Here is a 14,774-nt window from a genome sequence, read left to right on the forward strand (position 1 = left end):
ATAAAATATTCTATAGTACTGATTTATGTTTAGTATATAAAATTACACCACGACACATTAAACACTATGCATCATTTTATTTATCTACATATTTTTTTTCAACTGACACTAAAAATCATTCTAATGTTGAATCAAAAATTATTTTTACGGGATTACCACAAGGATCCAATTCGAGACACCTTTATTTTATTTTCTGTGTGTCTGTATGAATGAATGGTTTTGACTTAATGGGTGTTTTCATGTACGAATTCCAAATAAAAAATAAAGTCAATACAAGTCCACCTCGTTGTGTAGTGATTAACGCATTCGTCTGTAACTTTTGAGGTCCTGGGTTCGATTTCTATCAAAGTGGACGTGAAATATTAATTTTAATGGTTTTTCAAACTGAAATATTTCATTGGCTCTGGACTGGCACTGAAGCGTATGACTAATTACCTCGCCTTCATGTAACAGATGATCCAAATTTATCTAAATAAGATCTATCAAATTTATTGTGTATGCAGATAATTGGTCGAATTACATAGTAAAATTTGGTAAGGTATCCAAAACAAAACACTTTTATTTGATTTGATTCTACTTTAAAAAAAAATATATGTGATGCGTCTTATAAGAACATTATCAAACTGACTTAAATATTTACGAAATATCATTATATATTATCAATAATAGCTGTTTGATGATACAGGTGTATAAAAGTGCTAAAAGCTTATGCTAAATAGTATATAAGCATATAGTTTATGCTAATAGTTTATAAACTTCCTGAATGTTCCAGTTTTTCCTTTCCCTCCCCTCTTTTCTTCCCTTTTTACCTCCTCTTCTCTTCATAGTATAGTGTTAATATTTAGTATATTTTTATTTCTTAAGAAATATGTAGGTTTTATTAATCTTCTGTTTTTTAATAAAAATATTATAATACACCACCAATATGTTCAGATACTACTAATTTTCTCAAATTTAATGGTTAAAGCAAGTTGACTGATACTGCCATAAGGCAATATGCCCACTCTTCTGTATATGTATGTATACTGTATATGTATATTAAGTGTTTTAATAAACAAATACAATAGCTTCAAGTGATTTAGGGATACAAACTCTTTAATATATAAATCTTACAGAAGCCAAAGTACCAGTATTTTAATCAAAAGGAGGTTGAGTGAAATGAAAAGTGAAAATATCACATCTCCTCGAACAAACGTTTGAGTATGACTGTGGAGTGTAGCTTTATGTTCTAAAATACGAGGTTAATGCGTAACGTTGCTTCACTTGACCAGAAAAAAGCATCCTTCATTTAAAGTACGTGAAATAGCCGCAAACATTTTTTTTTAATTTTTTTTTATTCAGATAACAAATTTAAATACAATATTACTACATACAATTTTTACATTAATTAAATACATATATTTATATTATGTTGCCACTTGAAATGAAAACATGTCTCAGTAAAAATAAAAATGTTTTTATTATGTGGGTGGTTAGTATACAGAACGTTCCTATATTGATTCATTATTTATGTAAAACATTTTTTTATCTCTCATTGAATACATTTTTTATATTTTCTTTGGTTAACCTTATCGTTTATTTATTTCTTATTTTATAAACATTTTTTAGATCTTATTTAAATAGGGAATATAAATTTTCTTATTTTTTCCCGTAGATATGAATTGAAATTTTCAATTTACTTTGTTATATTTTTTATCTTGTTTTGATTACATTTATGGGCACGCACTATTTACATTTATGTTTATTATTTTTTTCTTATTTTTAAAATAAATTCAAGTACATTGCTATTCTTTAATTTTAATTGTATTATTTTACTCTATTTTCTTACTTAAAAAAAAAAACATTCATTCAAACTGTTTTTTATGCTTATTATTTTACACGTACACAGTATTATTTCTGTAATCTTTTTTATTTGATAATTAATTAAAATAATGTCTGAGCACCCGATTACAAACTATTATTGAATAGTTTATCGGGACAAAATATGTTTAAATACTTTGTTTTCTTTATAATGTACTAATATTGTAATAATGTGTATACAGGGTGTTCATAAAACACTGTCATATCTGAAACCACTATGATCAGTATAAGCAAGAAGACATATTGGCACATTAAAATATTTTTTTTAGGACGAAGTTAATTTTTTAAAACAATATCAAAAAAATCAAATGGTTACTTACTTCTGCAGGGGAGAAACAAGGAGGGGGAGGGGAGAATCTAATTCTGCGCTGCGCTCCCCTCACTTCTCCCCTGCAGAAGTAAACAACCATTTGTTTTTTAAATACTTTATTTTAATTTATTTTTTCTAAATATATTTTTAAATATGCTATAGACATATTGATCATTGTGGTTTCAGATGTGACAGGGTTTAAAGAACACCCTGTATTTTATTGAATAAAGACTCTATGAAAAAAAAAAAATCTCAAAGTGTAATAAGTTCCCATTACGTAAAAGAAAAAAAATATTCTTGTTTACAAATGAGGAGTGACGTTTTACAAAAGTTTGTTTATTTTATTTTTAATTATCAATATTTTGAGGATAACATTTGTAAATTACAAAAAATAAATATTATAATGCATGTACATATGTGTAGTATGTAGGTTTATTTCATTTTGTTGATTTTTGTATTCTATTAAAGGTGGTAAGCCGCGTGTACAAAAAGCGTAAAAAAAAATAAAGAAAAAAAAATGTCCAAACCAACGCAGTACAGCTATCTTTATTTAGTAAATAAAGCTTGTAATTTTTTTTATACAAATTTTCTTACTCACGAAAATCTAGAGAAAGTCCCGGGCGTTTATAAATTTAGTTGTGAATAATTTGCAAACATTTCGGGTTGCAGTTGACACACGAACTTCCAGAGTAACAGGTTTTATATTATTAGGAGAAATATTATTCACTGGAATAACTACATATGTCCTTGGGGAAAATTTTACTTTTAAAATATGAACCGACTGAAAATTATGTTTTCACTTTGACTCCTTTATAGCCTGTTTTCAGGAAAACTGACACGTGACCTTTTGGTTTATCTTTTGGGTGTATTTTTTGAGAAAATTTCAAGATAAATTCTTAAATTGTTAATCTTAAAAAGATTTATCTTAAAAACGACTTAATTAACTACTCTGTTATTTTGAGTTAAATTTGTTTCAAAAATACAATGGAAATCTAGGAATTTAAAAAGATAATTACCTGTCATTTGCTGGTTTCAGTGCTCACTTAACACATTATGTAACATTAACCATTCCTTCATTTATTTTTATCAAAAAGAACAAATCATCTTCAGAAGACTGGGTTGGAATAGTTATAATTTGATTGATTAATGTATTTTGTTATTGTATAATTTCTTTAAAATATGTATGTATTTCAAGTAATTAATAATGTGTACAGTACGAGTATATGAATATTTCACACTCGATTTTTTTTTATTTTTAATATTTTTATTTCTAAGCACTCTTTATACCACATATATGTAAATGGCAGAAATGCCGTATATAAATAAATAAATAAAAAATAAAAAAAACAGTTGATTTAAAAAAATGGAAAAGTAATTCCAGACGTCATCCAGTATTATTCAGTTTCAGTGTCAGCTGTTAAACTGAAAATGTGGATATTCAAACTGAGACAGAATGGCAAATGTTACACTCTGTGTAAAGTGGCCACATAAACAAGACAATAACAGGTCGTGAGCCCGGTAAATACCTAATCCTTTATTTTCTCTTAAAAAATCTTAAATATTCACCATCTCCGTTGTAGTAAGGTGCGATAAAAATATGTTTTATAAATCGGGTTGTGGTCCTGCAGGTAGTGTCTCGGACTCACGGACCAAAATTCCGTGGTTCGAATCTCACTTTACCCCAACTTAATTCCATTTTCTAATAGTGAGTTATTTACAACTCATTGAAAATGGCCCTCAAAATTAAATATTTGGGTAAATCATAAAAAAATGAATATTTAAAACGATAAATCCAAAAACTAGGCGCAAAACAATGAAAAACATCGTTCTAAAAACATAAATGTCCAAAATTTTTCAAAATGATTCCATTGGATTTTATTGTTTTCTGTCTACGAGTCAATACAATTGTTTCTAAATATTTCTAGAAAAATCATGGGTACCTCAAAATTACTATTAAAAATACCATGGTTTAGAGAAAACAACAAAAGGGATATATCACATAAGTACCTACTACTATAAAACTACCGATAAAAATATGTGAAATCAATTTACAAAAAATCTTTTTTTTTCATAATTAATTTGGAATATCCAATCCAATTCATATCTTATAATATTGAAGTGTTTTCATTTATCATTTTTAATGTGATATTCCTCTATTGTCCACGTCATTTGTTTGATTGAACAGAAAATATCGTTAAATTAGCATTTTTTCAACTATGAAGCGCCACTATCACTCATTGAATAACAGTTCAAAAGAAGTTCTGGATATTTTTGGATAGTCTGTTATATATGTTTTAAGCAGTGATTACGGAGTATTTTGACAAATCTAAATTAGTTTTTTAAAAAACGCAATTTTTATTTCAAATTTTCATAGTAATTTCTACACATTTTGCACTAAAAACCACTTAATTCCCAATTCTGTATTAAAACACTTTCACATAACATACCGCTTACGTACAATATCAATAAAATTTTCAAGTAAAAAACTCGTATGACTTTTGCTCAGAGACACCTTTAATCGCACCAAGAGTGTTCAATATTTTGGAAGAGCGTATTAAGCTCTTAAGGATCAAAACTATTTTCAAGAAAGGAGTAAAGGACTGGATTTTCCTCAATGAGAGGGATTTGAGTAGGAAACTCCTTGATAATTTTCCGAATGTTAGAGTTTACTGGTTACTATATTCATGTGCATTTTTTGTGTTTCTGATCCTATATTTGTAGTGATATACTCATGTGTCTGTGTCAACTAATTGCTAGTCCCATCTCAACACAGGACTTTTAGTCCCATGGAGTAGGTACTTAAGTGTCAAATAATGTACAATAAACTCATGTATGTAAATAAATAGACAGTGCACCAAAAGAATATCTAAGGTTTTATTTTTTTAAATACATGTTAAACCATGGTGTTCAGTTTAAACAATTTGAGGTTTTTAAAATGAGGTCTTCTATTGCAAGCATTTGCCCAAAAATGTTAAATTCTCCGCTACATCTGAAAATGAAAAAAGTTCCAATTAAACATTGAAATTTATGCAAAAACAATATCAACAAGTATTTTGGTTCATTTGGCTATCGATCCTCCACTCCACCCCTGAAATTTTCCAATACAACTGTGGGAGGGTAGATAATTTGCATCGCATTATTCCATACGAATTACAAAGCCCATTCTAAAACACAAAGAGGGGTGTATCGAGGATTTTGGCATGAATATTAATCGCTTTTATGACTAGACCTATGCAAAGGATGGAAAAATGGGCAAATTGCACGCTAGGAACATATTATTACCGATTGTACACAACGCTGTTCAGTGTTCAGATATGGTGATTATTCCGGTTTGACGATTATTTGCCTGTCATTGTTATTAGATAACGCGTAAATCAGAATTTGTTTGTTTTACGTGTGATATTATGCGGGTAGAAATATTCATTTTATCGTAGTTTTAAACATATATTTTTAAAATTGGAATTCGATTTGGTTGAGCGAGCTTTGAACGTCAGATATGTGAATATTTAGTCCGAGACTCTACCTTAGGACTATAACATGTTTGATAATTTTTATTTCTTAACAACTTTGATTTTAACCACTTATTTTTTACAATATTTGAGTTTGTCTAAATGTTCGTAGACAAAAGACTGGATTTCACCCCCTCGGGAGTCATTAAGATTAACAAATTACAACAGGGATGGAGAATACCATATTCTCTTATATAAGGTATTTCTTATCCATGTTGTAATTTGTTAACTTATTTTTTACTTTTTCTACCGACTGTATTTTAAGCTACACAATATTCTTTATCAAGGTATAATGAAAATTAAATTTTATCATATTTTATTTTAAAAGTGATTACTTAATATTTATTACATCGAAACATACGAAGTTAATAAGTCAAGGCTTTTTGTCATGTTGTTCTTGTAAAGGTAGAAAGTGTGAAGTGATATGGATGCAATCTTTAAAACTAGACAAAAATGAACTAATGGAAAAACTGTTTTTTTGGTTATTTTATTATTTTTTCCCAAAAATGGATTTAATGAGATTTCTAAGTTGTACGATCTTTATATTGTATTTTCAACATGAAGAACTTTTTCAAGAAGTAATTTATATTTATTTTGTTAAAATGAATAATCACAAAGTTCGTGCGTCAAAAATAATATTTATTGCATCTAAGTCTCTATGATGAAAAAAATTAAGATATCAAGAATTAAAACAATTAATGAGAAAACAACAATGTTTTGAGTTTGTCCAAATTTTTGTAGACAAGGACTGGATTCAATCCTTTAGGGAGCTGTTGATATTGACATATTACAACAGACATGAAGAACATTTTACATGTAAATATAGAATTCAAACTAAACTCAAAAAATTGTAGACGAATCCACCTGGTCCAAGAAGTAGTATAACAATTAAAAAATGTTTTCATGTGTTGGCTAGTATCTAAGTGAAATAATTATATCAAATGAATCTCACCCGCAAAAATACAAGTTACAGCTCTTTAACTTCATAAACGTCAACAGATAGAAGAGCCGAAGGAATGTAGATGTTAAAATATAGGTAGATTGATAAATGTTACACAGTATGTAAAGTGGCCACTTAAACCAGCCAATGACAGGTCATAAGCTCTGTGGATGCCTAGACTTATATATATTCCCTTCTGTAAAATGTTTTTCATTTCTGTTGTAATATGTTTACAATAAAAAACAGTTAGGTGGGATGCTTTTTTTTTTTTTTTTGTGAGTTTTTATTGTGGTTTATTTGTATCTGATATTATTATTTAATTATGAGTAATAAGACATGTTTTAAAATTATATAAAACGGCACAGGACACCCCTGCGAGGAAACATTATCAAGTAGTACATAAATTGCAAAAAAAAACAAATAAATATATTTTTTTAAATAAAACAAATGTGAAAAAATTCGATAGTGAAAATGCAAAACTGAAGAAAGCCACAAGTCTCTATTAACAGTTGCGAAAAGGAGTGGGTGCTTTCAGTGTGTAACATTCGCGATTCTGCCAATGTTTGAAAATCCATATTTCTTTAATTCTTCTATCTGTTGCTGAATTTTCGTATTCTTGGCAAGGCTTGAAAATACTTTTGTACCTCTTGGACCAGTTGATATTTCAACAATATTTTGGTATTTTTTTCCAAACTTCTGTAGTTTTTTTTGTATTTTGGTCTTACTTTTTTATTTCACTTGGTTATTTTTTTAAATATTATTTCGTTTCAAATATCAATCTTTATTCTACCGGCATGGTAGGAAAAAAATTACTACATACCTTTGAAGCGATAAACTAGCCAATTACAATAGTTATTTTGTTCATTAAAAGATTTGAAATTTGATGAATCATAGTATTTGAACATACTCGTAGTTTTTCTTTCAATCTCTCGCAGATACCTTCCCGATATTGTGCAAAAAAGACAACTGCTGAGTGGACTGACTCAAAGTTGCGTTTTTCCCCTTTCCGCTCCTCAAATCTGATCATAACCAATTTTAGTTTATTATTTTGAGAAAGAGTATAGAAATAAAAATTTCTGTGTCAAAACTCCACCGAGAACTTTCTCTATCAACTCATATTTTAATTATTTATCGAAACAATTTAATCGGTATTTATTATCGATAGATAATTACTTTGACAGACTGAAGTATTTTCATATTTTTAGCCTTACATTCAGGATAACTTAAGCTTCATAATGGTATTATACAATATTTTATCCGATAAGATAGATGCTCTAGATATTCTGTCTTAAATTAACATCATTGTTCTAAATTGCACTTATCAAACGAACACTTTATTTGCCGTGGCAAATTACAAAACCAATGCCGGCTTCTTTTAAGCAACGCCAAGAGTTCTTAGGCTTTACAATAAAGTGTTCAACTAGTATTTTTGAGATATCTAGTATCTCTGAAATATCTAGTCTCTCTGAGATACCTAGTATCTCTGAGAAACATTTTCATATTACCATTAACCGACTTTTTTACGTCTACTGGTTTTGAGACGTGCTTGTCTCTTCGTCAGGACACTAATTAAACTAACGTGCAAAACCTACTATACACCTTCACAATGGCTGTTGCACAAAAATATCGAACCAACATGCAACTTTTACGTCCACTGATTAAGGCTAAGAAATTATTTTATGTTGTGGGAGAAATAGTAGAAAAAAGAGTGGGAAAAGATGAAGTGAGGGGGTTAAAAAAACTGGAAGATATACAAATGTCGGTAGTGGTCATATACAAATATTTAATAACATTTAGTAAAATGTTTGACCACCAAGTAAATGCTTTCAATATTAATAATATTATGTTATAAAGATCTCAATTTGTTGCAACAGAGAAGGAAAATATTTTGAGAAAAGAATATGTAAGTCTAAGCATTAATAGGGCTTACGATCTGTCATTGGCTGGTTGAAGTGGCCATTTTACGCATTGTGTAACATTCACCATTCTGCTTTTGTTTAAACTTCCACATTTTCAAAACTCCTCTCTCCTAAAAATATTTTCCCTCTCTGTTGCAACAAATTTAGATCTAAATATCTCCTTAGGGAGAAAATCCAGCGTGTTTAAAAATATTTGGACATACTTTAAGCATTGTTGATCAAACTAGCTCGTATAAAAAGAAGTGTAAAAATTGGAACACTGTTTTCGGGCCTTGCCCACTGGTGAATTGGTGAATAATTGGCTTTGCCGGATGAATATCACTCACATGATAAAAGTTTCAGATTCTTTATTTCAAAAGTCAAAAGATGGAAGAGTTGAGAAAATGTGGATGTTTAAACACGAGCAGAATGGCGAATGTAAAAGTGGCCACTTAAACCAGCTCGTAAGTTCTGTTATTGCCTAGATTTTGATTTTTCCTTCTGAAAAAATTTTTTTCTCTCTGTTGCAACAAATTTAGATATAAATGATTCCCTAGTGAGGAAATTCAGCCTGTCTGCAAACATTTAGAGATACTCTCTGAGATATTTTGTCTCTCTCGATAAAAACATTTTTTCTTTTATTATGTAGTAAACAATATGTAACTCGTGTTATTTTGAACATCCTGTTTATATCGTCAATTAATGAATGCTTTATAAACCAAAATATAAAGATTTATTAAATAACGTTTTGATTGGTTCGTAAAACACAATAAAAAACGTTAGTTAAAGTATTTTAATAACATATATAAAGGAATTTTGCTTCCTTCGCCCGTATCAATGTAATAAAATTACTATTGATTTTAAAATAATATCGATCTAATATTTATCTCTAATAAGTTATTATTGATATTAATGGAGTCGATTCAAGATGCATAATGCTGCATTTGGATGTGCTGAAGTTATTATGAAATGCACCATTCAATTTTCATTTAGTGACTGCACTCGATACGAGATTGTGTAGAAATTATTCAAGTAAATTCTGCAAACTGTTCTGTTTGGAGATTAATATTGTAATTAAATAATTCCGGAAGACACGAACTTCAGAAGCAATATCCACTGCAACTAAAATTGCATTCTACGTAGTATTACGTCATAAACATAATTGCTTTGTAAGGGTTAAATATTGTCATTATAATAGGTAGTACATGTGGCATGTACACCGTTTTTTTTTAAATAAATCTAAGGGTGTTTTCATGAAAATGCGAAAAATTAATTTCCACTAAAATGACGCAAAGAAAAAAAGAGAATTTAGGAAAAAATACATTTCTGCCAACACATCAACGACTTTTGTTGTTAAGTGGTTAAGACACTTGAATCACGTACGGAATGTTTCGGGGTTGATTCCCGGTAAGAACATAAATATTAAAACGTATTTTTTCTCAATTCTCAATTCTATGCTATTATTGACTACTGTGTCATTGGACCTCCTGGCCTGTTATTAATCGAAAATAAATAATTAAGAATAATATTTTTTTATTCAGTTAAGGCACTGATAAGTGAAATGGTCATAAATATTATTGTAAAATTAATAATATAACTATTCCGCTACATCCTTCCGCATTTTGTTGAAAAATATGACTAATGTTATGTGATTTACCAATACTATGTGACAAGATATCTTTTTATTTTCTATTTTTTTTATTATTTTTCAGTACGTATAGCAAAATTTCTTTATCGTTATTAAAACAAACAATTTTTTTTTTAAGTTCCAAATATTTTTATTTTTTTTACAAGTTTATTTAAAACAGAGTTTTATCATTACATACCTGCACACAAAACTTTTTCATGTCGCACAATACAACATGCTTTACGAAAGCGAAATAATTATTTTAAAAATATTTCTTTAGCTCAATTGAATTAATTTTTTACAGAAAGTATTTCCGAAATTGGTGCTTAATGTACAGTGATATAATTTGGTTTTTTTTCACTGTGTAGATAAAACTTATAGAAAAAAGACTCAACTGTAAAGTTAAATGTAACCCTGATGAGGTACGGTGGAATTAATTACGCCTAATAATTTAATACGAAGTTTTCTCTTCATAAGTCACAAATCTTATTTTGAAACTCATCGATATTTTTTATTGCATAAAACAAATGAAATGTATTTTGGGTTTATTACAAAAGTCGTCCCTTAAATAAGAAATATAAACTTTAAATAAATTTTATTTTAGATACATTTTCAAACCTGAGAATTGAATTAAACCCACTTAGAAGGGTACACGTAATTTATTTTTTTTGTAACAAAAACTTTTGAACAAACCTCTCATAAGTAAATTTATTGTTTCTTAAAAACAAAACAACGTTTATTTTGGAAAATTTAATAATTTATACCTCATTGTATATGCGATTTTTGATATTAATAAAACTGTTTTTTGGTTTCTTTTGTTTGTATGGAAAATGCCCTTCAATTCTATGTGAGCACAATTAAATTATTTAAGACTTTGTTAAAATTTTACTCGTTTTTTTTTTGAAAATAAAAACAAGATAAGTGAACAAGTTAATAACTTTTGGAATACGTTTAAAATATAAAAGTTTATTTTATGAAAAATGAAAAAGTTTTATTTTTTAAGGTAAAAAAACATTTGCATTCTTATGATTTACCCAAATATTTTTTTTTTGGCGGCCATTTTCAATGCGTTAAAAATAACTTACCATTAGAAAATGGGAATTAAGTTGGGTAGAGTGGGATTCCAACCACGGACCTTTGATCCGTTAATCCATGACACTCGCCACGGGACCACATCTCGATTTGTTGCACAACACACTCTTAGTTTAATCACATCCTACAAGATATGGAGGACATTATTTAAAAGAAGATATTTGGATGTTCAGATATTTACAAGGCGTGTGACCTGTCATGAGTAGTTAACCTGTCAAGTGCCGTATGCGCGTAAACGCGCTTTCTGTTTCCGTGCTCGAAGGACGCGCGCTTTTGTACCGGGAATTATTATAATTATAGACACGACAGCGGTGAACCGCTTCGAACCTATTTGAAAATGAGAGCTACGTATGACGTTTGACGTAGTTGTCACTTTATACACTGCGTAACATTCACCATTCTGCCAATGTTTAAATTTCCACATTTTCTCAACTCTTCCATCAGTTGACTTTAGTGAAGTCAAATAGCTGAAACTATTATTGAAGTGGGTGAGATTCAACTGGCTGAATTATTTTACCTACAAAGTAACGCCTGAAAACCATTTTCTAATATTTTATACTTCTTGTACCAGTTAGTTTAATCAAAAATGTTTTGAGAATGTCCAAATAAATGTAGGCACGCTGGATTTTCTCTCTACAGAGTTATAAAGATCTTTATTGTGTGTCGCAACAGAAAGGTGAAATATATTTTTTATGATAATATGGAAGTATAGTAATTTACAGGGCTAATGACCTGTCATTTGCGGGTTTTGGCCAGTCATTGGCTGGATCGGCCCTGTGATTGGCTTGACTTCCATAATTCCCTTTTCAATTTTTTTTCACATTTCTATTGCAACAATGTTAGATAAATTAACCTGATTATACTGTTTCAGATCATCCAACATGGTTTTCATAAATATTTTTTAATCGCTTTATTTCCTGTATTTAACTAGCACCCACCCTTTTGTTTGCATTTTTTCTTGTTCAAGTATCTTAGAAAGTACAGTTTTTATGTCAAATTTTATTCCTCTGAGATGCAGATCACGTGAACTGCCGTCAAATGCCCTAATTAGTTTAAAACTCATAAAAATTAACATAACTTAACGTGTAATGTATGGTTCACACGAGGACATGACAATACTTTCGTGTCCTAGATTCAGACCTATTGCTCTAGTGTTCACATATATTTCAAGGCTTGGACAATGGGTTAAATTTGTAAAAAAATGGTTACTGAATTAAGGTCGAAAAAAATTAAAAAATATACTCAAAAACATTCGTAAATAATAAATGGTATAAATTTATATTGTATTGTATTGTAAAACTGTATATCAAATTTACTAGTAGATAGAAATGTTGTTGTTTGTTTTGCATTAAAATATCTGCCTTTAAACAGATTGTACCTAGTTAGGCAGACTAGACATGATTCAGAGAAATCTATTATCTAAGTGTGTATGTAGTAGACAATAGATCCTGTTTACTGCACACCAAAATAAAACAGGGTCGAGTTTGAGTTTGAGTATCGTCTATTGTCTTGTTAACCTTAATAAAAAGTTAAGGAATGCTATATTTGTTTAGTTTTTTATATTTTACTTTTTGTGCTCTTACATGTTCACTTAATTGCCATACTTACCAGTTCTTTGCGCAATGTATTATTATTGCGTTTTTTTAAAATTATTTTTTGTTATAAGCTTTTTAAAATCATTCTTATTTTGTTGAAATTCCATTTGTCGATGCGTTTTGAAGCTGCATGACTTTTTGTGATGTTAGCTATCATATTATTTTTATCATATTATGTAAATGTTTTCAACTATTAAATATCTAAATTTAATAAATGGGGTTTATAATTTCAACCATCCATGCGCTCAGTAGCTCCAAGACTTGTTGATATCTAAATTCTAATTTTAAAAATTTGCTTTTATTTCGTTTTTGAAATATCGCTCACACTCTAAACTTCATGGTCAAATAAAAAAATTTAAAAAAAAAAATGTAAATAGGGGCTAGATTTCTTATTGTCCATGCGCTCTGTAGCTGCAAGACGTGTTGGGTGGTTTTCACAAAAATGGCGCTATATAAATTATCCAAACATTATTATTATTATTATTATAAAGTTATTGTTATTTGTGTGAATAAATCATGATTATTTTTATTATTTTACTAGAGATAAACGGCCAGGCTATCTCCGCAGGACAGCCTCAATCAATTTTTGCTGCGTTCGTGTTTACATTACTATTGAATCGTTGTATTATTCCACTTTCCTTCTCACGCAGTCGAGGCTGTTTATGGACCTGGGACAGAACAATATTGTCTTGTCTATTGTTTTGTCTTCGTTTGAACTCTGCTCAAGTCTCCCATACTACCAACCAGAACCACAACTCTTAAACAATGGTTACAGTTTAAGCAACACAAATTAATACAATTGGGAAAAATATTATCTGTTTAAACAGTGAAACCTTTGAACGCAGAAAAAATATTTCACTTTAAGCGTCTTTTATTTTTGTTTATAAATTTCCAGTGTGAGTAATTAATGACTTATTTTAATAAAATGTAAACGCGGCCCTTAAAATACCCTCCGCCAAAACGAAAGACAAATCTAGCAATTCTTATTCATCAAGAGCTTTTATGATGTGCCTACCGGAAATGCTTACACCAAATGGCGCTGATAAATTTGTACGTAATGCCTTAATTTGCAAGTTGGATTCTTCCTCTGTAAGCTAACATCGCAAAATTTCTTAAACCTAACTTTCACGATACTGAAAATTTACATGTACCTGAAAAGTGCTGAAATGTATACTGAGCTAAATTCTAGTACATACATATATATTATAATGAACGTAGTAAGGGGAGAATACCTATGAATGAGACATTTTTTATTTAATATCTTCAAGTTTTCGTCTTAAAATTAGTCACAAAAACTAAACGGAATTTTATAAAAATACAAGATCGGTTACATTAAAAAAAATATATAAATTGTTTTTAAATATTACAACAGAGATAAAGAGTATTTAAAAGAAGAGAATAAAGAAGTCTAGGTATGTACGAGGCTTACAACCCGTTTTTTAAATATATTTTTTAAAAACAATATACATACTTTTACATTAGTTGATTACTGAGACACAATTTATAGTGACACAATCAGCGACGACCCATACCCGTAAAGAGTATGTTAATAAGCCATTTTAGCCAACCGATGATAGGTTATGAGTCTCAAAAGCCGATGACAGGTCACGAGCCTTAAAATATTTTCTTTTAATATATTAATAGAAATAAAGGCATTTTAGATCTCAATTGAATAGTACATATGTATACTTTTTTAATAACTTTACCGAAATTTTTTTTTTGAATACTGTAATTAAACAATAGTTTTAACAAGACAAAACTAACGAGAAAAAAATAAACAGAAAAAAAAATTACTTAAACCCATTTTTGCCAAAATAAGTTCGTTGAACCAATAATTTTACGTTTTTCATTATCATTGATTCGTACTATGTCGCAGTCGTTACAATTTTTTTTTCATAGAGTCTTTATTCAATAAAATAAACACATTATTACAATATTTATAC

The 14,774-nt window shown here is 29.1% G+C and overlaps 1 protein-coding gene across 1 annotated transcript in view; it reads left to right on the forward strand.

Moving 5' to 3' along the window:
- LOC148283063 (uncharacterized) overlaps positions 1 to 14,774 on the forward strand; it is a 59,507-nt gene that overhangs the window by 34,410 nt on the left and 10,323 nt on the right. The window lies entirely within an intron of this gene.

Source organism: Micrasema longulum, unplaced genomic scaffold (genome assembly GCF_059751315.1).
Source record: "Micrasema longulum isolate JH-2025_06_02 unplaced genomic scaffold, ASM5975131v1 h1tg000263l, whole genome shotgun sequence".
Lineage (NCBI taxonomy): Eukaryota > Metazoa > Arthropoda > Insecta > Trichoptera > Brachycentridae > Micrasema > Micrasema longulum.